The 26,728-nt window shown below is 40.6% G+C and overlaps 1 long non-coding RNA gene across 1 annotated transcript; it reads left to right on the top strand.

Annotated features, from left to right (window-relative positions):
- Window positions 1-6,738: 6,738 nt before the first annotated feature.
- Window positions 6,739-16,175, top strand: LOC131235036 (uncharacterized). The gene is made up of 2 exons (XR_009165896.1): window positions 6,739-7,072; window positions 15,803-16,175. It is a non-coding gene; the product is annotated as an uncharacterized LOC131235036 (long non-coding RNA).
- The last annotated feature ends 10,553 nt before the right edge of the window (window positions 16,176-26,728 follow it).

The raw sequence follows: 26,728 nt of genomic DNA on the forward strand, positions 1-26,728 counted from the left end.
AGTTTCTCCTTAGGCAAGGAGTTGGAGGGGTTGGCTCACTTGGGGCCCCACCTTGATCTAGGGTCCACCTTGGATCTCTTTCTTCTCTCTTTCTCCTCTTTACTCTCCTTCACTCTCCTTCTCTCTTGGTGGTTGTAGCAAATGGGAGAGAGAGTTATAAGGGATAGGGTTTATTCCCTAGACTTGGGCCCTTTGGCCTTAAGTTCCCTCAAATTTTCAAAATAGCCTACTAGGTCTCCCTTTTAGAGTTGGAGTGGCCATAACACTCCTTTGTCCACTAAATTCGGTGGGTAGGTGCCCTATAGCCCAAATAGGGCCCGTGTAAAATTTGGGAACAAATGGATGGACGATTGTGGAGTTTGAGTCAACAGTTCTGATCTTTAAACGGTCCTGAGGGGTCCATTCTGGTGATTGGAGTGATTCTGGCGGTCCTCTGGCTATGAAATTTCTAGAATAGGTGTTTCATGGCCCGATAAAGGGCCATGCAAAATTTGGGGACGATCGGACTTGGGGTTTGGTCGTACGGGTCCGATTTGTGATCGACGGTCACCGACCCACGATCGGGTCCCAGAGTTGGTGGACGGGTGTAGAAAAATCCATTAGACCTCCACCGTAAATATGGAAGAGATCCGATGGTCGGATAGCCTGGAATCTTGGTTTCATTTGCAAGCGCCAGATTTGGTCCGTGCATGGGTGGGGTGCATTTAGTCAGTGCCAGATCCCACTTCTGAGTGTCCGCTGGGTCCGCGGTCCGCGATGGTCCACAAGCCCAGTGAGCTCTATGGTTTCCTAAATTTTTAGATTTTTCTGACCTTTCGGCGTCGCGGTATAGCCCGTACGGGCTGTTGCTCAGTGTAAATGGTCATCCAGCTTGGTGGCCCGCACTTGGTCTTGCCATGGCCTGTCTGGTTTATTCAAACGGGCTAATCCTAGGTTAATTAGCTTATGGTACCCCCGCCACGGATGTTTAAACGTTCGGTCCTGCGGAAAATCCAACGTGGACGCCCCAGGACACTGTACCGATTGGACGGGTTGTTACACTTTAATAGCTTCTCGAGATGATGAAATTGTTCGCACTTGGTTTGTTTTCTTTCATGTGTAATGTGTGCAGGCATGTCAGAATCGATAATGGGGCTCAAACTAAATCGATCAACTTTGACCCCAAGCGCCGAAATAAGCAAATATGTCCAATATGAATATATATAACCAAATTATGAGAAGATCAGTTGCTTACTCAGCCACTTGCAGAATTTTATAATGATCAGGCAATAATCAGAGGGTGGGGTTCTTCCTCCGAAGGTGGGTTACTTTGTGCCTTCACAAGAAAGCACTTCATAGAATACCTCTGTAATTAAACAAAATAAAAAACTCACAATCGGTCACTAGGAGCGACTACAAGAATGCGTCTCTTGAAAGAACTGCATGATATTGGATAAAGAACATATCCAGTATATGAGCGTATATTTGGATTACAACTAAAGACTATAGCTCAAAATTACCGTTATTGTGTTATCGCTACTCATAGGATAAATTGAGATAAAAAATAGTTTTGTCTTAGTTTGATTTTATTTGTAGATGATTAGTTTATGAGTTGCACTTTGACTTTCACAAGAAATTACTTTTTAGAATACCAGCGTTATCAAACAAAAGGAAAAACTCACAATCAATCGCAGGAGCAATTGCAAGAATACGTCTCTTAAAAGAACTGTGTAATATTGGATAAAGAGCAAATCCAGTGTATGAGCGTAGATTTGGATTACAACTAAATAATATAGTTAGAATTATCGTTACTCTTATGATAAGCTAAGATAAAAGATAGATTTATCTTGATTTGATTGTGTTTATAGATGATTTATTTATTTTTGTTATGTAGATTTCTCCTGCTATTAATAGAGCTCTGTTGTAAATTATTCTTCCAGATGATTCTTTCATTAGTCCAGCGGTTACAGTAGTCGAAGGGCCCCTCTCTAGATCCTTCTCTTATTACGTTTCACTTTTGTGACTGTTCCTCTTCTGTCGAACAGATTCTGTGTCTCTTAGTTGCCTTCGTATCTTGGATTGCTCGACTGTACCTCCTGAATGCTTCTCGACCACCTGGTTTGCTTTTGAATACCTCTCAGCTACTTTAAGTCTTATCATCTTGCCAGTTGTGATTCCGTAAAAGGCATTCCAAGTATCATTGAAAATCTTTAGCATGTTATATCTTTCTCTTGCTATAAAATGTGTCCATCCCTATTTAACTACTTCATTAGGCTTTTTTGTTATTTCTGGATCTTTCGTGATTACGTAGCAATTCTGGATATAGGAATCTCCTTAATTGATCCAGAATTGTCCGCTTGCATTAGAAATAAAGGACTCCAGCCAAATCCAGACTTGTTGGCTTCTCAGATCTTTTACTCGTATTTGATCCTTCTTGAAGATATTTATGATCCACTAAAGATCAGGCCTGTGACCACCGAAGTTCCTTTGATGAAGACAACCAGACTAAGACCCGGTAACCTCATCAGGTGACCCACCTCCTCCACTTAAAGGTGTCGGGTGATTTGGATCAAACCACCTCCTACATTTAACCATTCATAAGGTGATGGGTTTGGAGTAAGGTGGGATTTAACACCTAATACCGACTTGTTGTTGGACTAGGTCAGATCTAGTTTCACATTCTCTTAATTCGATTAATATACGAAGAGAGAAACCTAATCAAGTCAATGTGTCTGTCTCTTCCGACTTGAGTCCGAAACAAAGTTGAATTGACTTGGACATTGGTTTGATTTCTTAATATTTGGAACATTCTCGAGCATTACTGACTCTTCGAACATCTCTAGGAAGATATCCACTTTTGGAAGGACTATGGAAGATGTCTTCGCTAAGGGTGTCATTGCCGAACACGTGATAAGATCCATTCTCTCGGTGGGTCTTTTGTAGTTATACTGGTACGTTGCCTCATTACATGGGCACATTGATCGTGGCCACATGACATGCGTTGATTCATCCCCTTAAAGGCATGCGTAAGGGTTTGTGTCATCACATTAATAACGAAATGCGTAACATCAAAGGAAGATTAGCTGAAGATCTCTTTAGGTGTAAGTACGACTTTCATGTGTGCCAAATATGTAGTGTCACCATGTGGCGATTTTTCATTGAACCACATCAGGGCGCCAAAAAATAGGTGTAAACACAAGCACAACTATGATATGTGTATGGTTGAAAAGCCACTACCGTTTTACTCAAGTTGTGTTAAACTATCACAGGAGGTAGCAAATTCATAAAATCGTTGTAGGGAGCTTGCACCGAAAAGCTTTGTGGCCATCGTAATGTGTGTACGTCATCCATTTGGATCCAGCTCATGGGATGTGGATTGCCTGTGATCCCCACTGTAGAAAAGTCCTATGGTGGGAAGTTAGGTGGGGCCCATTGTAATCTTTGTGAGAAATTATCTCCATCCATTTGTTTGCCACCTCATTTAGGATATGAGAAAAAGTATGACATCCAAAACTCAAGTGGGGCACATGATAGGAAATAAGTGGGATTTAACATTTCCATGCTTAATTGGCATATAAACATCTTAGTGCACACCATGAATATTTCAGTGGTGGACGTGGTTTGTCTAGCAACCCCAACACCAGCCAGCTAGTTGGTGTCAAAGCTCTATCGGCCCTACCACAATGTATGTGTTTTATCCATACCATCCATCCATTTTTCCAACTCATTTTAGGGCATTGGCCTATAATGTTGTCCCGCACATGGAGATAGTGCAGAATGAAGCCCTTATTCTTCTTCTTCTTCTTCTTCTTTTTTTGTTTGTTTGCTAGTTTTACTTCTGATTTGATTTAAATGTTTGGTTGATTTAGATATAAAAGTGTGCTTTGTGTTTGACTTGGAGTTGTCACTAATCAAAAGAAGCTTGGAATCTACGTTCGGCTAGAACTATAGAATTGCTTAAAGGTCAGAGAATTACAAAATTCCTCAACTCCACTGATTCTTACGGTTGGTTTGCGACTGTAGATTTTGGGTAGGGGTCTCAGTTATGGAAAACGAAGGGGTTAAACACCATTTTTCACTCGTGCAATGCATGATTTCTAGTTTACGAGACTGTATGATTTTTAAGAGGATTTTAGAGGAATGCAAGTATCACTATATCTAGCCATGCTTCGTAGAGTTTAAGACTCCGGCAAGCCAAAAGAGAAAATAAATAGCACATTGCCTTACTGTATGGGGTTTATGACCCTAGGTAAGTAACAAGAAAATAAATGGAATCTGGCATTACTTCATATAATTTAGGACCCTAGGTAGGCAAGTAAAATAAAAAGTATGTAATTAGAAGACTGTAGAAAAATAAAAGGGTGAGTATGTGTATTGATGGTATTTTGGTATGTGTATAATAGAATACAGCTTGATTCGAGGTGTGAGAAGTAAAAGGGAAAATCAAACATTCTATAAAGTTAAAAGGAATGACTGGATGTCTGAAATTATGACCCTATTCGTTGAATTCAGTATCTTATTCAACTTTGGCTTTGACTAACAGGGCAGCCTAGCAGAGAAAGAGGTACTCATAAGTGGCAGAGGGTCAAAAGAATCCAAGTACGTGTAGTTTAGAAAAGAGGGGCACACCACGACTGAATTGGCTTTAAGGGATCAGTCGGACCGATCTCCTACAACACTGTCGCTTCTCAGACCCTTCTATTCTCTCTGGACTCTCCCCTTTTCTCCCCGGCGTTTTTCTCTGGCCTCCCCTCTTGTCGTTGCAGCGAGCTGCTTAAATAGGTGAAGGAAACTTCTCAAATGACGACACGTAAGTGTTAAAGTAGGGTCGGAAAGCAAGGTTAGAATGCACCGAACCGAAACCATACCACAAAAAGCAGCAGGCCCGTGTGAATTAGAGCGAGGTGCTAGTGCTGCGATTGGGCCAACACACCGTATAGCCAAAATCGATGGATCAGGGACCAATTCTACATAGACGTGATTGTCCATAGACTTTTTCTGCTTGGAATAGGTCATCCATGGACCGGTTATACTTTTTACATTTTTGCAATAGCTTTTAATTTTGTGGGTACGCCTAAGAACATACTCCTTCGTCATCATGCTACTCGTATACCTCGGCAGACAATCCAACCCGATGGTTGCCTTTCGGGCACGTCCTATGCCATAAAGGTGCTTTAATCGGGACCTAACTAAAGTTGATGAGCGAGATTCCATTTTATTTAGCGTGGGGTGTCTACAAAGCCCAAAAAATGAAACATACTAAATCTTAGGTGGATGACACCGCAGGAAATAGTGGGGATTAAACACATACTATTGAAAACTTTTTGGGCTACAGAAGTTTTGAATCAAGTTGATATTTGTGTTCTCCTTCATCCATGTCTGCGTGATCTTATGAACATGTTAGATGGCAAATAAACATTAGAGTGAGCCCTAAGAAATTTTTAATGGTGGACATTCAATCAACATTATTTTCTTGTGGTGTGGTCCCCTAAGATTTGGATTCGATCTTTTGACACCAGCTAGCTGGCTGGTGTTGGGGTCACCTGCCAACTTGTTGTGTTGCTTGCTCAAGTTTTCCCTCTCCATTGTTTTTGTCTCATGTTCTAGTATAAGGTGGCAAAGTGGATGGAAGCAGTGGATTTCTCGTGAACATCATGATTAGCCCCGCGAAGTTGCAGGCAAGCAGCAAGTGAGCCTAAAATTGAGGGGAAGCAGATCGCGCACTGAGTAACATGGGTGGTTTGACACCATGGATTTGGATTATTGGCAATTCTAAATACACAGTGCCAAACACAATACGAGGATTTCCAGGGGTTCCAAATCCACACTCCCAAACAGGCCCTCATTATACCTAGGGCAATGAGTAAACTCCATGGGTACACCTTAATTTATATATTTTATCTGGTCCATCTATCCATTTTATCATATAATTTTAGGACTTGAATGAAAAATGAAGCATATCCAAAAGCTCAAGTGGACCATTAAACTCTACGGGTACACCTTGATTTATATATTTTATTTGCTCCAACCATCTATTTTATCATATAATTTTAGTACTTAGAACGAAAAAAGAAACATATCCAAAGCTCAAGTGGACTAGGCCACAGGAAAGAGTGTGCATTGAATGTCTACTACTTAAAAATAACTAAGGACCATCGAAGTCTTAGATTAAGCTGATATTTGTGTTTTCCCTTCTTTCATGTCTATGTGATTCGTGTTTTCCTTTCATTCATGTCCGTGTGATGTCATGGACATGCAGGATGACAAATAAACATTGCCTTCGACCATAATGAGGTTTCAACGGTGGAAATTCTCAGATATGGTTCGATCTTGAGCTCAACAGCTAAAATGAGCTGGAAAAATGGATGGACGGTGTGGATAAACCACATACATTTATGGTGGGCTCAACAGAGTTTTCTCAGTAGGACAATCCGATTTCAAATTAAGGCATATCTGGTACTTAAAAATGGGCGACGCCACAAGGATAAGTGGAATGGGAATGACCTCCATTCAAACCTTGGGGCCCACCTACGTTTTGGATTAGTCTGGTGTTTGGTTATTCCCTTAACCCTAGTTGGGCTCACCTTATGAACGGTTTGGATGACACATGAACATTATGGTGGGCCGCGGGAAAGTTTCAATGGTGGCCGTCCCTATCCCCACTTCTCCCTGTGGCCCACTTGACTTTTCAATCGGGTTACCCGGTGCCGATGTCAGGTGGGCCCCACGGAGCTCTTTATTTTCCATGCTCCCTTCTGCAACTTTTGTCGGAAATTCGTCTCCAACATTGGAGTCTAGCCAATGATAGATATCCTCATCCTCTCCTTCTCACTTTCTCTCATTTTAGGGCGAGTCACCGAAAGAAAGAAAAAAGAAAAAGAAAGGACGACACCAAAGTACCAGTGCTCACCCCTTTTCTCTCGCTGCTCTCTCGAATTCGCTTGGTGCAGGTCGGGAATCGCTTCAAATCCCTCTCTCTATGCCGGATCCGATACGATCCGATTCCCCACTTGCATCAACTGAATTCGAGATTCTTCAGCGAAATCAAAGCCTCTCCTCAGTGCTCTCCCTCTCTCCTCTGTTGGATCCAACGGTTAGATTCTTCCCGATTTCTCTAATTTTTCTTTTGTTTCTGTCATTTCCCTCTTGATTCGAGATCTACGGCTGTTATTCGTTCTTGTTGTTACTGGTTTGGTGGAAAAATGACATCTTTTATTCAGATTTTCGTTTGAGAAATTGTAGATCAGCTTGATTTTCGTAGATCAGAGAAATTGCAGATTAGCTTCTTCTTCGTCTTTTTGTTCAAATTCCCTTTTTTTGTTTCAGAAATTACGGATGGATCTCCCGATTTCATCTCTTTGGTAGATAGATCGGATTATTGAAAGTAAAAGAATTGTCGGAACGACCTGATTCCAGTGTAGATCAATCTCACAGCGTCAGAAGACGGTTGGCGGGAACCCCAGCATGCATTTCAAAAATGGGATCTCCGGGACTCCGTTTTGAAAAGCACGTTGGGATTCCCGTCTGCGTCGTTGGACGGTGGAGATTGGTGGGCGGCAGCTTCCATTTGTTGAAATCTGAGGTGGAATCTACCTTGGGTAGGTCACAAATCCGACACATACAGAGCAGTCAGTGATCATGATTGTATGATCTCAATGATCGGATGATCTTCGCCGCCCGATCGGTGGAGGATAAATGCACTTTAGAAAATAATATCCACAACAGTGCATTAGTTGCGTAAAGATCTACCAATTGCGCCCTTGCCATCTTCCAATCTGTACAAATTGTACATACTTGATAATCGTCCATACACAGTGGGACCTATGCAATGAATGGTCTGGATCATGGGTCGTCACTCGATTGTCCAATTCGAGCTCAGCACACCAGGTGAGGAAATTGGTTGACTCCGATCGGGTCAGACTTCCCCTTTCTAATATTGCAATTTGCAAAGAGATGGTGATTATGATTTTTTTTTCTTTGTCAATCTCTCTGATAATGACTTGCCTTTGTTTGGTAGTTCTGCTTTTTCTTTTTTCTTTTTTTTTTTCTTCTTTTTAAAGTGATCTAGCTGAGATTTCTTTGTCTGCTTTCCTTTGATCTCTTTATGGGAAAGAGGTATTATACAATGCTTGGGCTGAGACTTTATGCATTATGTTTATGTTTTCTGTGATCCAAACTGTATATATGATGGGCCTCATTGTAGATTGTCACGAGCCCAAGAATATCCCAGATTCGAAGATCCTAACCACACAATATTTTCCAATTTCTTTGTTAAATGTGAACTGTTGCTGTATTTTCTTTATCGAGCTATGCTAAGCTTGTGTGATAAAGCTCATGTACACATGACACATGGGTGCAGGATCCATTCCATCCATCAGGATTCAGGTTGGTCTGACCTTATACATGTTTTCTCAAAAATAGATCTGGTCCACTCAGCATGTAGGCCCCAATATTGGTAATTGGTGGATAGTTTAGAAAACTTCAGCCAAGTTTTTCAGAACTGTACAATTGTTTTGCAAACTGTGGCCCACCTGACCAGTGGATCAACTTGATTCTTGTGCTCTGGCATCAATATAGTGGTGCTGTTCCAATGGATGGATTGGGTCATAGACATATCATGCCATGCGGGCACATGTGTGGTGTGTATTTGAGCTTTAATGCACATGTGTATGTGTTTAGCAACACTCTTGATTCTTAATTGCCATTTTGTTGGTCACCTATGGAAGGACTGGGATTTTTCTTTTTTCTTATTTCCAATCCGGAGGATTTTCAGTACAAAGTCCGAACTAGATGCTTCTTGAACAGAGGGGCGAGTATACTTGCTGTAATTTTTCATACTCATTTTAATATCCTGGATTCGATATTTATAGAGAATCTCATCTCCAACGATCGGATTTCCCAAGTTTGGATCTGGTGAAACTGCCTCAAAAGATTGGTGCAAAACGGCTCTATTTGGATGGAGTCAAAACCCCGTTAAAGAGGGTGGCCAGCCTGCACAAAGCTGAAAGCCCTGAGGGTATTGTACAATCTCGTAGTTGTTTTCCCTGAGATTTGGCCCACCAATGACCGTCTGCTCTTGCATGGTGCCTGAACCGTCACTCATTTACATCTGTGAGGGAGATAGGGATACACCCAAACAATAGAGGAGTTCCTATGGCTAAAGCTGGTTACCTATGCATCTCAAAGAGAGGGATGGCACCCCTGCTTCAGGTGGTCACTTCATATTATTCTCCTGAGCCGGTGGGCATTGTATAATATCTCCAAGGAGCTTTTTTGTTTGTCCTCCATTCAAGTTCATACTCTCAATCAAACAGATGGATATACTCCATTTCTGTCCACTCTCATATTTTACTTACATTGGTGTGTCAAAATGTCAATGGGCTTCATATGGGGGTTTGGGTCAGTCCATGCCCAGCCGCCCATATCCTTGAGACCCAAGACTGGCCTACAAATCACACATTTAGGCTTCATTGTTGAGTACCACAATTGCTGTCCATACCAAGATTGATGGTAGACCACAGATTGATGGGCTTTATGTCTTCTTAGGTGATTTTGGCTGGTGCGGTAATTATATATGCATGAATAAATGGTTCTCTGGCTAACTTTATGGCTCATCAAGTATTCTCCAGATCTCTCTCTCTCTCTCTCTCTCTCTCTCTCTCTCACACACACACACACACACACACACACACACACACACTACACTGAGAAGACAAATGAGAAATTATTATTAAACTAGCCAAAGAGTAATAAAAGAATGGAAAGCTGGTCATACTTGTTAAAGTTGAACTGGTTTGCTGTGTCATTTTGGTTTATTGGTGGAGGATCCCGAGTACATGAATAGTGTCATGAGCAGCAATCTGAACAAATGGGTTGATGGTGCAGGCCTACCTTGGATGGGTCTGCAAGAATCTCTGGGATGGGATGGAGCTTCCTAGAAATAGATGGTTGTCAAATACAACAGTCCAGAAAGAAAAGTCGAAGAATGGATGGCTAGGAGAATCATTCTGAATGAGTTTTAGGTTGTCAAATACAACAGTCAAGAAAGAAAAGTCGAACAATAATTAGAATTTTTATTCATTTTAAAGGTGCCTTGAGATACTAATTTTAGGTCCTTGAATTGGCTATTTAGATGTACAAAGAAGGAATGTTCTTAATGTCATTGACAATTAATGACTTATTGCAAAAATAGAAGAGTAATCAAGAACAATGCTTAATGGATAAGAGATCTAATAGAATTTTATTGCATGGCTGGCTGATTGATTTCGCATAGCTAGCCTTCTTATTGATGGGCCAGCTGTGGGGCTTGGACCTAATGAGCCTGAGCCTGGCCCATGGATCATGGGCCCAATCGAGCCTACACCGTATTTCTAAAGTGCGGGTGGAAGTGTGGATTCTTTAGACTCAGCTGTGATCCTTTCAAACCACCCGAGTAGGGTGCGTTTCTTTTGAAATTTACTGGTACAGTGAGAAGGGTAGCCATAGGAAAGTACGCAGATAATTTAATTTTTGAAGAGAGCGGAAACTACATGCATAAGATGAGAGGTGAGCTTGTGTTGGAATTCAATGACTATGATTGAAAATATGATTTTGGATAATAGACACGGTCCTGCATATGAACCATCAAAATTAGTAGGAATTAACCAACTATGTGTGTCAACCAATCAAGCACATGTCGGCCAGCCCATAGATCACTCTGTTGATTGGGTTTAATATGTAGTAAAAACACACAAACTCAAACTTGACTCCACTCTATGTTCAGCTAGGTTGGGTGGACCCAAAGACTCTATTCAACTTGACCCGATATTTAATAATTGTTATATAAAAATACCAGTAACAGTAATATATATTTAACACAGAATTACTATAAATAACACAAAATGGAGAAGTTGTCATCAAATGACATGAGAATGCACTGGTTATGTGTCTCCCTATTGTTGAGGTCAAGGGTTTGATTCTCTCCCTCCCCCTTTTCTCATTTTAGTGATGTTTAAATTGTGACTCAGTTTGAGTCACTGCGAAGTGTGTCAAATCGACAGAGTGGTCAAGTTGATGAGTCTTTCTGAGTTGGGATTGAGCCAGGTGCAGTTCCGACTTTCATAATGATTCGGCTTGAAATCTTGCTGAGTGACTCGGCTGAGTTTTGAGTTGACTCAGTGAGTTTTAGAACTATGGTTTAATAAATGCTGAGCACGTGCACATGCATGCACCATACTGTATATGCACATGTTTGTTGCTATGCCTGTGCATATGGTTGGTTGCCCACTTATTGATGTTTGCTACCTGTTCAGATTTTCTCTCTTTTTAGATAACCTTTATTCTATAAGCGTTCAAAAAAAAAAAAAAACCTTTATTCTATATGCTCGCTGTAGAAACTTTGAATGCAAGATCTGGAAGATAGTTTAATTTTTCTTCCCTTCTAGAAGTATTATTATCTAGATAGGAATCATATATAGTTTAATTTTTCTTCCCTTCTAGAAGTATTATTATCTAGATAGGAATCATGCATAGTTTAATTTTTCTTCCCTTCTAGAAGTATTATTATCTAGATAGGAATCATATATAGTTTAATTTTTCTTCCCTTCTAGTATTATTATCTAGATAGGAATCATATACTCCTTGCACATCCCATCAATCAAGAGGTTTCAATTTCATGCCATGAAGATTCCATTCTTTTAGAGACACATCCATTTTCTTGTGAAAAGTACATGTGTGCGTGCGTGCATCTGTGAGTGCATGGCAGTCCCTCTTGCTTTTAATGGGTAGAAAGGATAGAGACTTCCACAAAACACAAGGCATATTGCTCTCTTAAGAGAACTAGTTAGAACAGTAAGAAAATAAGGAACTGAAGCACAATAATAATAAGGTAAGAAAAGGAGAAATGCAATATTTGCTCATGCTTAATTTTTAGATAACTATCTTGTTTAATGCACTCAAGGGTCTTTAAGGGCTTGTTTGGCACCTTGTAATTGGAAGCATTGGAATCCAATTCACAATTACATTGGAATCCATGTGAATTGGAATCGTCAGTTGTCTGTGGCAGTTTGTAACTGGAATACATTCGAATCCAAAAATCATACTTGGATGCCTATAATTGGAATGCATTGGAATTCTGTAGTATATTCACAGGAACGTGAATTTGATTAACTAAATCAGCTTTAATATCCCAAATTAGTGCACGTATGGGTATTTGACAAAATGATTGTAATAAGCTTATTGAAATATATACTTAAAAATAAAAATAAAAATAAAAAAAACCACGCACACACACCCCCACACACTCATGCCCTAGTGGAATTTCATCACCTATGGGTACTTGAACCCTTGACGGGGTGTTGAAACTCTCGAGAGTCTACCACCTGAGCAAGAGTATGTACCCGCTCATTGAAATATATACTTTCACCAAAAATGAGGAAATTCTGAGCCTCGGGTGTAAGGATCACAAGCGAGCGACTCCTTGACATTTTTTAAAACCGTCCATTTAGATGACAGACGCTTGGACAATTCGGATCATTCTATCTGTGTGATTTTAGTGATGAAGCTGAAAACTGGGTTGTTTTGAGGAATCATTAGCATGCCAAAGTGTATGGCGGACTGGTAGCCTAGCGAGACCTTTGTTACTCGTGCAACTTTCCTACCTTTAGAAAGGGTGCAAAACAGTCATTTCACACCAAATACTTCTGATTCACAACAAAACAAAGGGATTTCAAAAAACACCAAAAAGTGTGTTTTCATTTAACTCTGATTCCATTACCTCCAGTTCCACGTGCCAAACGCTGGATTTTGGTGCCTTTACCTCCAATTACCTCCGGTCACAAGCAACTTCAGGGTGCCAAACAGGGTGTAAATAGCTTCTAACTCCTAATTAGCCTAACACTTCCCAACTCTAACCAATCCTGAACCTCAGGCAAGTGGATCAATTATAACTCCCAAGTCGGAGGGAGTTGGATTCCACTAAGAAACCTACCAAGGAAGCTCTTATCAAAAGATAACAGCATAGGAAAAAAAAAAACAAATACAGAGTATGCCAAAAAGCCAATGACTCACAGTTACACACAAATCTCATGTGTGCACTCCCACTTATCTTATTGTTATTGTGCTCTCTCCTTATTTCTTAGTGTTGTTACTAGTTTCTCTTAGAGAACAGTATGTTTAATGTCTTATGAAAGCTTTATTCAAGTTGTTGAATAGAGAAGATGACTTTAAAACAAAAAAAAAAAAAGCCACCGTTGAATAGAGAAGATTATAGCTGTGTGGACCCCCCTTCTAACCATAAGCAGTATGCAAAAGAATATGCTGGAAACATTTGGCACATAGGTGGTGGATGCAGTAATCACATGACGGGAAAGTGGAAGCCTTTATCTATTTGGGCAAGCTTGTGACAAACTAGTGAAAATGGGAAATTGAAATGTCCTTCAAGCTCAAGGAAAAGGTATAACAGAAAATTCGTGTGGAAATGATTTGACTCCTGTGTGTTCTTGATTTAGAAGTTTGTTGGGTCTGGTGCAATTAAGAATTGAGGGATATACTCGTATGATTTGGAAAACTTCATATGTCACGTATAAAGACGAGCAGTTCTCATCTTATTATTGAAGTTTCAATGGCCAAAAGGATGATGTTTCCCTTAGTCTTGATCAAGATGAAAAGCACGCTCTGAGAGTATCGTCTACAACAATTTTCTATGGCATCATAGATATGGGCATTTGAGTTTTAAGAGCTTGAAACTTTTCTGAAAAGAATATGGTGAATGGTTTGCCTTCAATCAACATGTTGATAAAGTTTGTGAAAATTGTGTGCTTGGAAAGCATCATTTGGATGCTCTTTCCAAAGTAGCAGTCATGGCGAGCTTCAAACTTGATGAGGTTGTGGTGCAATGTAAATTCCATCACTTAACAAGAGCAAGTACTTTGTTGTTTTTGTGGATAACATTAGTATGATGACATGTCTCCAATTTTCAAAGTTAGAATCCGATGTTTTGTCAGTCTTTAAGTTCTAAAGCTACATTGGAAAGCAAAGTGGTTCTTCTTTATTAGCACTGCATACAAATACGGGTGGTGAATTTTCTTCCTAAAGAATTTGGCATCTTCCACCAAGAATCCTATTCATAGGCAATTGACAACAAGCTGCAGTTTTTGTCCACTATGGCCTAGATGCAAAACTAGAGTCCCAATTCATCACTACACGACATAAGCACTTTTGAAGCTTGAAGTGCTTGGAATTTGTTGCATTGCTTATGTTCATGTTCCTTCTCAAAAGAGGCAAAAGGTTGGATGATAAGTACTATGAAATGTGTATTTGTAGGTTATATTGTCGAAACTAAAGGCTGTCAGTTTTATAATCCCCCCACAAGGAAGCTTATTATTAGGCATGATGTGATTTTTGATAAACATGTTCACAGGATGAGTGTAGTTGAAATGAGGATGTTGAGATGGATGAGTGGTAAGACAAGGACGGATAGAACTAGAAATCAATGCATTCGATTCGAGGGTATTAAGGAGTAGCACCAAGAGGTAATAAGATGAGAGAATGAAGACTTAGATGGTTTGGTCATGTGCAATGGGGACCAAGAATTGTGCCAGCTAGGAGTGAGTTGGTACAAGTTGAAGCTCCAAAAGGGGAAGGGGAAGGGGAAGGCCCAAAAGGACGTGGGTGGAGGTAGTAAGAAAAGACTTGATGACTTGGTCTAACTGAAGTTATGACCCTTGATAGCGTGGGATGGCAGAAAAATATTTATGTAGCCGACCTCAGTTAGTTAGGATAAAAGGCTTTAGATGATGATAATGATGATGTGATTTTTGATCAACGAGAGAATGGGAAAGGGATGACTCTTTGCAGAAGACTCCAAATGAAATTCAAGAGGAAGAAGGTCGGGTGATGGAAATCATTTCGATTGAAATCCTTCTTCACCAGGAACTCTCTCCGCAACACCAATTTTATCTTTCATGTCAAGTTCTTCATAAAGCAAAGAAGATGAAGTTGTTGAGAGAAATATCTGACAGGTGTCAATTCACTCAAATTGAAGAGCCGGTTTGATTAGAGGGAGTCATAAAGCACAAGCAATGGTTTGAAGCCATCGCTGAAAAAATAAACGACATTGAAAAAAAGAAAAAAATAGGTTTTCAAATGGTTTTTTGGATGAAAAAGTTTGTGCACAGCCACGGGGCTATGAAGTTAGGCGATGAAACAGGATTAATCAGATAAGAAAAGCTCTCTATGGCCGTAAATAAGTACCAAGGTTTTGGTAAGGTGGATTGACTGACACTTCATTCAAAATAGGTTTCAAAGGAATCAGAAAGCAAACCTTGTATGTCAAGTCAAAAGGCTAAGAAAAGCTATCCATTGTTTGTATTTATGTATACAACTGGATATTCACTGGTAGTAGTAAATGCTTTGATGGATGAATTTTAAAAGAGCATGATGAGGGAGTCTGAAATGAATGATCTTGGCTTGGTGAATTACTTCCATATGTTGAAAGTGAAGCAATTCGATGATGATAATTTTTCTATATCACAAGATAAGTATGTAATATCTTCTTGAGAAATTCAAAATTGAAGGATTGCATCCTGGTGAAAACTCCTATGAAACACGAGTCAGAATATCAGCATAAATTGTAGGAAGAAAATGTTCATTCTCATGTTTACCAATACTTGTTATTTCTTACAAACACTTCCGATACTGTGCAAGCAACAAGCCTATTATTAAGACACAAAAGTCCAGTCAAGCTTCACCTTATAGTTGCAAAAAGGGTGTTGAGATACTAAGAAAAGAATTACCTACTATAACTGTTATACTAACACTAACAATTTTAAACTTATGGTGATAGGCCAAGTTCAATTGATAATCTTCGCTGTCATGGCATGGTGGGGGCAAAGGGAAGATCGGGAAGAAGATCTGGCGGTTATGCTTGCTAGCTGGTATATAGTCGCTATGGTCAGAAAGGAATATTTGCCACTTTAGGAATCGAAAAAGAGACCATGTGGAGGTGTGCAATTTGGCAAAAGACCCATGTGAAGGAATGGGCTCTCGACTCTATGGCTTCTGCCTTTAGTAATAAGTTGGGCAGATTTGTAATCACTTTTTGCTATTTTGTCATTCTTTGGCTTCTGCCTTTAGTAATAAATTCATCAAAGTTACTATGACAATGTAGATTGCATCAAGGATAATATAATGAAATCCAAAGAACCCACATTCGACAACTTTATTGTCATTGGATGCTGAATTTGTAGTTACTACGGCAGCTTGCCAAGCTATCTGATGAGAAGAATATTGCCAAACACGAAGCAAAAAAATCAAGAGTAAGGTTACAACCATGTATGTTGGTTATTGGTCCAAAATCACAATGACAAATAATCTGTTGTATCATTTTTGGACAAAGCAATGTGTAGAGAAGCATCGAGATGGCGTAATGCACCTAAGAATAGCTTGTTAATGTTTTTATGAAGCCACTACCATTTTGACAAGTTGTTGTTTTTAAAATATCCTCTAATGCAGAAATATATAGGTAGCCTGTTGTTTATTTATTTATAGAAGGGTACAAAGTATTCCGTGATGCTGAGCTTTCTCCTGAAAAAGGAGGAATTCCAAAGCTGACTTTTTCATCGAGGAAGCCATGACCTTTCCTTGAATTTTCAGCAGCTACAAAATAAATAAAAAAACATAAAATACTCTGCAATAGCAGCATCAAGGTTAGTTTTGACTGTTTAAATCCAAACTCTTCACAGAATTTGAAAGTGAATCTATGCTTCTTTTATCCTTTTCTTTTGCTGGAGATTGTGAACGAGTAGGGTTCTGTGGTGAAAAACCATCTCATCTGATTAAAGGGTTTTTACAAAGTTTTCTAGGGAAATATGATTATGCTGGATGATTGTTTTCCTCTAATTATTGGACATTTCTTTGCTGATTGTATCTCTTTTGTAGTCATCCATTAGACCTCCATCAATCCATCACCTGCCACGTAAGATTATGTGCAACCGTCAGTTTATGACCCTTCTAAAATGGCCCAATGATTTTGGACGGTTATGGCACATGTAGATTTTCAGAGTGCCATGTGTATGATCTATGACACTCCCAGCGCATAAGAAGCTTTTTTGCTTTTTGTGGTTCCATTGGGGCCCACATGCTGAGATGGTCCGATGATCAGAACCGTCCATATTCTGGAATATACGCCATTTGGGATATAATGAGAGAGGCAGGTGGAACAGATGATTATGACCCTCCTCAACCATGTCCAGATGAATTTAAAACATTAAAAAGAAAATTTTCAACGGACTAGGTTCGAGTTCATAAATCTATTGTCGTGATCATCAGTGCAGTATGATTACGGGATAATGGCTGGATTTATTGTGGAAACCGTGGGCTATCTAAGCATGTGGGCCCAATGGGCCCACACATGTTGATCATCCTAGTGCTTCACAGAGGCTACAAGAACTTCCATGCCTGCATCGTTGAAGGTTGAAGGCTATTGGTCAGACATGCAGATGGTTGATCTGATGAAAGATATTCCATATCCAAAGATCCTGGCCATACATTCCTTGCCCTCTCAGTTGAATGTGCACCGCATAGTATTCTTTTCTCATTGTCTTATATGTTGGTCTCCACTCTCCAGATGAAAAAGTTAAGATTGTTCTGCCGAGGAGATCTTGGGGGGCATGGTCCACCTGCGGTGGGGCCCACACGTGATGTGTACCGTGCCATTCAAATCATGCATTTGGTAAGCCTTCTTTGGGCACCCGTGATTATAACCCCGATCCGAAACTCGGGTGGGGATTCAATCACGACGGTTTCCTGTGGTATGGTCCACCCAGCTTCATTTTTGGGATCATATACTAAAATGAGCTTTCAAAATGGTTGGACGGTGTGGATTTAAGGCACATACATCACAGTGAGCCCTGCAGTCAGGTTCCCACCCTCCTCGGTGATCCGGGGATCCACCGAAGCGGCGCCCGAGGATTGCCAACAGACGCCACCAGCAGCGAGGTAGCTACTGGTCTACGTTTTTGTGGGCCCCACCATGATGTATTTATTATATCCATACCCTCTATCTATTTTTTTTCAAATCATTTTAGGGCGTGAGCCCAAAAATATTCCGGATCCAAATCTCAGGTGGACCATACCACAGGAAACCATGGTGATTGAACCCCACCATCAAAAAATTATCGGGGTCCACAGAAGTTTCGTTTTTTTTCCTTCATTCATGTCTACATGACCTAATCAAAGAGGTTGGACGGCAAATATACATTACTGTGGACCCCAATAACTTTTTGATGTTGGGGTTCAATCACCACTGTTTCCTGTGGCGTGGCCTACCTGAGATAATTTCTAACTCATTTTTTTGGATAATGGCATAAAATGATCTGAAAAAATGAACGGACGGCGTAGGTAAAACACATACATCATAGGGCCACAGAGCAGCTTCTCATTACTGGCAGCCTCAGTGGGCAATCCGCGTCCACCCACGGGATAGACCTTCTATCGTGTGCCTCGCCAGTGTTTCCCCCATGAAAAAAAATAAAATCCTGACCGTCCATGATTAAAAATAATAATAATAATCATACCACCCATAAGAGCACGTGTGGATTCCACCTGATAGATCGGACCAGCCTAATTTTTGGACAAGTGCATGAACGTAAGCGAATGGGCCGGATCCAGTACACGAGTGGGCTGGGATGCGAGACAGATGCCTGGCATTGTCCATCTTCGTTTTCAGCGGTTGACTTCGAGCCACTAGTTAGATGGTTAGGATTGGTCCGCAGGGGAGTTTTTGGACGGTGGTGAACTAACAAAGGAATGTAGAAGCTGTTCTAGAGGCCTGGGGGAAGACGCTGCATGGGTCTGAGAAACGTTTGTCCATTGTTTTCAATGCCGCAGATTACACGCGCTGTATCTACCCTCATTCCAACGCATCGAAGACGTCCCCTTAACGCAGTTGCATTTGGACTTCTTCACATTCATATCATCTATCTGAACCGTCCATTGGATCCGATCCCCTATTCTGTCTGTCGTTATAAAATAAAAATCACAGTAATTAGATGATTTGAAACACCTGCGAGTAGGCCGCTTCGGATTGGCTGGTGTACCACACACCAGCGATATAGCTGATGTGGGTACGTGTCGTGCGAAGACGAGCGCTGAAGCTCCTCGGGCTCCGAGTTTTACTAACGGTTTAACGGAGATCAAAGTTACATGGGCCCTTTAATGATGTATTTATTATATCCACACCGTTCATCCATTTTTCGAGATCATTTTAGATCATTACGCAAAAAATGAGTCATATCCAAAACTTAAATGGACCACACCACAAATAGCATCAGGATAATGATTTTCACCTATAAAAACTTAAATGGACCACACCACAAATAGCAGCAGGATAATGATTTTCACCCATAAAAAATTCATAGGCTTAGCATAACGTTTATTTTCCATCCAATCTGTTCATAAGGTGACCTGGATGAATAATAAAAACAAATTTCATATTGATCCGAAACTTCTGTCCCCCTAAAATGGTTTCAATGGTATGCGTTCAATCCCCCACCGCTTTTTGCAGTGTGGTTCACCTGATTTTTAGATCTGATGTCAACACACCAGATATATAGGTGGTGTGTGGTACACCACCCAATCCGCTTCCCTAATGGCTCTACCGTCCATCCAACCGAAAGTTAAACTGATTTAGTTCCTAACTAGCCGATAGCCAATAGGACGATTATAATGGAAAAGATTCAATGTCCATATTCAGCAAAGAGATATCAACGAATTAGAGTTTAAGATATTTCAACCAATCTATCTACAGTGGACCCCACAATTTGAACGGCTTAAACTTAGTTAGTGTGGGTGACGTATACAAAATTTGAGTGCCTGCGTATCATGGGTAACACTCTGTCAGTGTATCAAATAACTCCCGATCTCTGAAATTCTGAACCCCGTTTGGTAGCTTTGTCCTGATATAACGCCCACGGCCTCGAGCTGGGCGATGATTTTACTCCCTTTTGCTTGTAATATTACCAAATTACCCCTCCTTTTCAAAAAAAAAGCCACCCCCGATGACTGCGGCCAACAGTGCTTAACAAGTGGTGTCTTTCCACCGTTTTTTTTTTTTTTTTTTTCACACACGCACGTCGTGGGATTTCACCACCGGTGGGTACTCGAACCCTTGATATGGTGTTGAAACTCCTGGGAGGCTACCACCCGGGTAAGCGTAAGGACCCATCCTACGTTCAAATGTCATACGTGCGCTTGCATCCAAACTGGCCAAAGCTGACATCCCATCCTAGATGGATCATGGACTTAGATTTACACCAATATGTCGATCTTAACCGTTCGATTGGTTCTTTTGAAATGGATGGTGGGGTTCAAATTCAGAGCGAATTGAAGGGCGAAGATTCAATCAGGCCGGGGTATAGCACGGAGTGACATAGATTCATTGGCCCACCAATCATAATCAAGTGATATATATATATATATATATGGGAAAAGGTACTATGCGCTCGACCTCACGAGACCATCCCATGAGGTCGAGTTATGTGGGCCCCACCGTGATGCGTTTCGAACATCTACCCCATCAGTCAGATGCACCATTCCACCGTGGGCCTAGGTCTCAAAAATCAAGTCAATTCGTGACTTGTGTGGGCCACACCACATACAGTAGTGGGGAGGGGCCGTGCACCATTAAAACATTCATAATCATTTTTTGGGCCCACCAAGATGTGGTTTGCAAATCCAGCCCATCCATTATGTGTGTCCCACTTGGATGAGGGTTCAGACCAAGTTTCAGCAGCATTCAAAACTCAGGTGGGCCCCACCAAGTGCTTTTATATGTTTTAACGGTGTCTTCACATGATTTTAGATGGTATGGCCCACCTGAGTTCCATATATGACTGATTTTTGGGATGTCCCATAATTTAGAGGGGACCCATCAAATGCACGGTGTTGATGGTCGACACGCATCACGGTGGGGCCCACACAGCTCGACCTCATGGGAGCTTTATATATATATATATATATATATATATATATATATATATATATATATATATATATATATATATATATATATATATTGTTATCATGCCAAATCCACTCGAATGGACCTAGATTTTGTACTATTGGCTATTGCTAGAGCTGGGTAATCCTGACCTGATTCGGTGGATCCGACCCGTTCCAACCCGTTCCGACCCGATCCGAACCGATCTGAAAGTCTGGATCGGTGCAAATCGAGTAGGTTAGGTTAGATCCGAAAGCTTTTGGCTCGAGTTCGGATCCATGCCTACCCGGACCGATCCAACCCGGAATTTGATCCGATTCAATCCGAACCAACCTGATCCGGATGTATGTGTTCCGTTCACTCATTTTTAAAGTTCATGTTATAGCTTTGTACCAAAAATGAGAGGAATATAAATCTCAGGTGGACCACACCACGTGAAAACAATAGCGGTTGGATATCCACCATTAAAATCCTCTCAAGGCCTACTATATTGTTTATTTGACATCTAAGGCCTACTACACTGTTTATTTGACATCCAATCCGTTGATTAGGTCATACAGTCCCAGATGAAGAGAAAGAACAAAGATCACCTTGATCCAAAACTTTTATGGCCCTCAAAATGTTTTTAATGGTCAACTCTCATTTAACACTATTTCCTATAATGTGGTCCACTTGAGAATTGGATATACCTCATTATTAAACTCATATTGTAAAATGATTTGTAAAAATATATGGACGGCATGGATGAAACACATACATCATGGTGGGGCCCACATAGCACCAATTATGTCAGGGAGAGTATCCAGTCCGTTTCCCTCTCCGTACGCCCCATGATGTCTATTTGACATCCCACTCCCGTCTCCAGCTGCTATATAGGTACGTGTCGTGAGAAGACGAGCACTGACTCTCCTCGAGCTCCGAGTTGTACGAACGGTTCAAAGGATATCAAAGTTACATGGCCCACCGTGATGTATTTATTATATCTGCACCGTTCGTATATTTTTAGATATCATTATAGAGCATTATCTAAAAAATAAATAATATCCAAAGATCATCTGGACCACACCATAAAAATAGTAGCAAAGAATGATTTTCACCGTTAAACAATTCGTGTGGTCCCCACGATAGTTAGATCTGTCTTATTTTTTGTCTCAAGCCTTAAGACGAGCTCGCGAAATGGATGGACGGTTTGGATATAACACATACGCCATAATCAACAAGTGTCGTGCTTATATACAGCAAGTGACGAACTTATACACAACTGACGTGAAAAGGACGGCACTGCACGCAACATTGTAATACATCTAGGAAAGCATAGATATAATTTTTTCAAAGTTATGTGGGGCCCACCTTACTGTATATGTTTTATTTAAGCCTTTCATCCATTTTGACTTATCATTTTAGGCCTTGAGCAAAAAAAATGTGGTATATTGAAGACTGAAGTGGACTACACCACATGTAACAGTTAATTAAATTCAAACAATCCAAATTGTACCAAATCCGATCCAACTCGGTTTCCCTAACTGAGTCGGACTCGGATCGGGTCCGGCCAACCATGCATCGAATCAGTCCGAGTTAGGTTATTCGGACTCGGTCCCGGATCGGACCGAGTTCGGATCAGGCCATAGAAATTTCAGATCGGATCGGGTTATATCCGGACCGATGCCCAGCTCTGGCTATTGTCATCCCTTTCTACCCAGACAGTGGCTCTGAGAGGCTACTGTGATGTATGGGTTTATCCACACTGTCCATCCATTTTTCCATCTTATTTAAGTGTGTAAGTCCAAAAATGAGCTAGATCCAAGGCTCAAGTGGATCACACCATAGCAAGCAGCAGTGATAGTGACACCAACCATTAAAACCTTCTTAGGGCCCACCATGATGGTGAACTGCCATCCAACCTGTTCAAAGGTCACATAGACCTGGACAAAGGGACAACACAAATATCGATTGGATTAAAACTTCTGTAACATAGAAAAAGTTTTCAATGGTACGTGTTTAATGCTCTCTATGTGACCCACTTGAGCCTTGAAACTGCCTCGGAATTTAATTGTTTCCTAAACTGATAGGAAAAAAAATGGATGGACGGTGTGGATAAAACACATACATCACGGTGGGCCCTTAGAGCCCTGATCATTCCTAACCAGGGACAGGCAGGTAGTACCTAATCCGCGTCTGGAGTGGGACCCAGTTATTATCTGGTCTTAATTGATGAGGGGAGCGGATTGTGTGACCGTCGGTAATACGTTAGTGGATGTAGCCTGACCGTGGGGCCCACCTTGATATATGAGTTATATATCCATGTCGTTTATCAGCTTGTCAGCTCATTTTAAGACATTGTCCGAAGAATTAATGAAGCAGATTCAATCCTAAAAGTGGACCACTCACTACTAGGAGTGTACATCGGGCCAAACCGAGTCGAACAAGGCTCAACCCGGCCCAGCCCGGTCACCAGCCAAACCAGCTCGAACCTGGCTCGGCCCAGCCACCGGGCCAACATGTCCAGCCCGAACCCTGCTCGGTCAGCAATCGGGCGAGTTCAGGCTAGTTTCGGACCCACGATTTGGACGGCCTTGATTTTTTTACTCTACTCCATCTACTCCATGGGAAGGGCTTTGGCAAGTAACTTAAACGGCCTTCATTTTTGGGAAGGGCTTTTGTCATAGATTTTTGGAACTTTGCTCCATCTACAAAAAGACCCACGATTTGGACAGCGTGGATTGCTGTAAATGGCTAGGGTAAGAATTTAGGTATATATATATATATATATATAAACGGCCGAGTTGGGCCGAACTTGAACTTATTTGAACTCGGCCCGAACTCAGTTTCGGGCCAAAGAAAATGGCTCGTCCCGACCCAAACTCAGTTCCGGGTCAGGCCAAGTCGAGCTTTTTCGGGCCGAGTCGAGCGAGTTAATCGGGTTAGCCCAGTTCGTGTACAGCCCTACTCACTAGGGATTAAACGTTCACCATTAAAAGCTTCTAAATGGCCACAGACGTTTTGGATCAAGTTGATATTGTCGTTTCCTTTCACCTAGGTTTGCATGTCCTTATCAATAGGTTCGATGGCTAATAAACATTACAATGGGCCCTACAAAGTTTTAATGGTAGGCATTCAATGACTACGGGTTCTTATGGTGTGGTCCACTGGAGATTTGGATCATGTTCATCATTTTTAGGAGCATGCACTAAAATGAACTGATAAACTGATGGACGATGTGGATATATAACACATACATCAAAGTATGCTAGAAGTTCAAGCAACACTAGGGTTGTACACAAACCGAGTTAGCTCGGTTAGCTCCCTGGACTCGACTTGAAAAGCTTGATTCCACTCGGTTCGAAACTTAGTTCGAGCCAAGTCGAGTTAATTTTTTGAGCTCGAAAAAATTTTGAACTGAGTTCGAGCTTGCCCGAGCTTGACTCGACTCGCTAGTGGGATTTCACCACCTATGGATACTCGAGCGCTTGACCGGATATTGAAACTCCTGAGAGTCTACCACCCGAGCAAGAGTAAGGTTCCTGTAGATGAGAAGGTGAAATTATTACATAGGTTTGAATGTAATTACCATTAGTTCCATATGCGTGGGCCCACCTGTGATGTGATGGGTATGTGGAATACAGACCGTGCATATGCCGCATGTCCTCATGTTCAGTGTAGGTGTGGCCCACCTAGGGAAGCTATGTATCCCGACTAAACCCATATACTCACTCATCGTGGCCCACTTGAGTTTTGGCGTGTCCCTTGATCATGTGATCCTGTTGAGGCCCACCATATGAGTGGGTTGGTTAACATATAAACAACACGGTAGACCCCAATCTTCTTTTTTTTGTTTTTTTTTGTTTCCCACACACTCACGCTAGTGGGATTTCACCACCTATGAATGCTCGAACGCTTGACCAGATATTGAAACTTATGAGAGACCCGAGCAAGAGTAAGATTCCTGTAGATGAGAAGGTGAAATTATTACATAGGTTTGAATGTAATTACCATTAGTTCCATATGCGTGGGCCCACCTGTGATGTGATGGGTATGTGGAATACAGACCGTGCATATGCCGCATGTCCTCATGTTCAGTGTAGGTGTGGCCCACCTAAGGAAGCTATGTATCCCGACTAAACCCATATACTCACTCATCGTGGCCCACTTGAGTTTTGGCGTGTCCCTGATCATGTGATCCTGTTGAGGCCCACCATATGAGTGGGTTGGTTAACATATAAAGAACACGGTAGACCCCACATTGCAATATGGATGTTTTTTTATGGTGGGCATCCTGTCCCCAATATCTCCATTGTTCCCCCTTTTATATGGCCCACCTGAGTTACAGATCAGTTAGATTTCGGGACCAGACACGCCCTTAGGTAGGGCATCTAATCAATGGACGGATTGGATGGCAATCAACATCACAATTCCAACTTATGTGATTACTTCATTATCATTTGTAAGACACCACAGCTAAAGAAATGGTGGTGAATTATTATCCTATTTTGGTAAATGGCCCATGTATATTTATATGATATCCAACCTACTTAATAGATGTAATCCACCATATGATACCTAGAATAACTAAAAATTTGATCCATCTGATCATATGGTAATCAATCCTATAAAAAATAATGTACATCACTTAAAAATATCAAAATTTACGTGCATTTTATCGGGTAATTTAATTAGAAATATTATTTTGTTAGTGTTGTTATCTTGGATGAGTGTATGTATTTGACAAGTTGGACGTCATACAAATACTAGCTAAGTGGGATTAATTTTTATTTTTATTTTACTTTGTTGCCTTTAAAAGAAAAATAAAAGACGAGGGTGCCTTGTAATTCCCTTCTCCAAAAACAGTGCCAAGTATTTTGATTTATAGAGTAATTTTTTTTAATTATATAAATATGGCACTTGTAAGGAAATTTTCAATAAAAATCCTTAAGAGGTAATCAAAACATAAAAATGAAAGGGAGTCCTACATTTTCAATATTTGCAATGCTTGTTTTATGAAAATGTATTTATTTTTTTCATTATTATTGTTTATTTTGGCATTTTGAAACCGGTGAATCTACCACATGTAGAACAATAGAATAATGGTAGCTTCCGTTGCTAGAAATTCAATCAGACACAAGGCCAAACATGTAATCAAGGGCTTGTATTCAGATCTCATGTGTGATTTTGATGTGCAGGTATATCAGAGTTTACATAACTTAATGTTTGATAGAATGTTGGTGCCCCTGCATTGAGTTAGATTGATTAGAGACAGGACATAAGATCTAGTTATCCTCTCAACCACAAGTTATGATTAGTGATAAGGTGACTTTTGAAGAGTAAGGGTTAACCCTTCTAAATGGATTCTTTTTGCCTTGTGTCTAAGGATTAAGGGACTTGTTCTTTCACCAACACTTTCGCAATATACTTTTTAAAAGAATGAAAATGAACAAATAAATAAAAAATAGCTAAACAATGATGATTTCATTAATTGAATATGTCTCATTACAATCGACAAGCATCGAAAGAAACCTAGAAAAATAAGCAAAGCGAGTAATAAATACATAATTCGTCTATCGAAACAGATGGAGGAAAATGGTCAACATGATGTAACCAGATAGGTGTGATCGCTAAGTACAAACTCAAATGATCATGATCCAACAACTTAGGATTATGGATATTTAATCTAATTCTATGATATTATAGCAGTTTACGTTGGACAATGGCGATGTATGTTAAGTGAGTCTATGCTAAGATAAAAGATGATAAATGAAAGATAAATTGAAAAGTAGA

Source organism: Magnolia sinica, chromosome 19 (assembly GCF_029962835.1).
Source record: "Magnolia sinica isolate HGM2019 chromosome 19, MsV1, whole genome shotgun sequence".
NCBI classification, from domain to species: domain Eukaryota; kingdom Viridiplantae; phylum Streptophyta; class Magnoliopsida; order Magnoliales; family Magnoliaceae; genus Magnolia; species Magnolia sinica.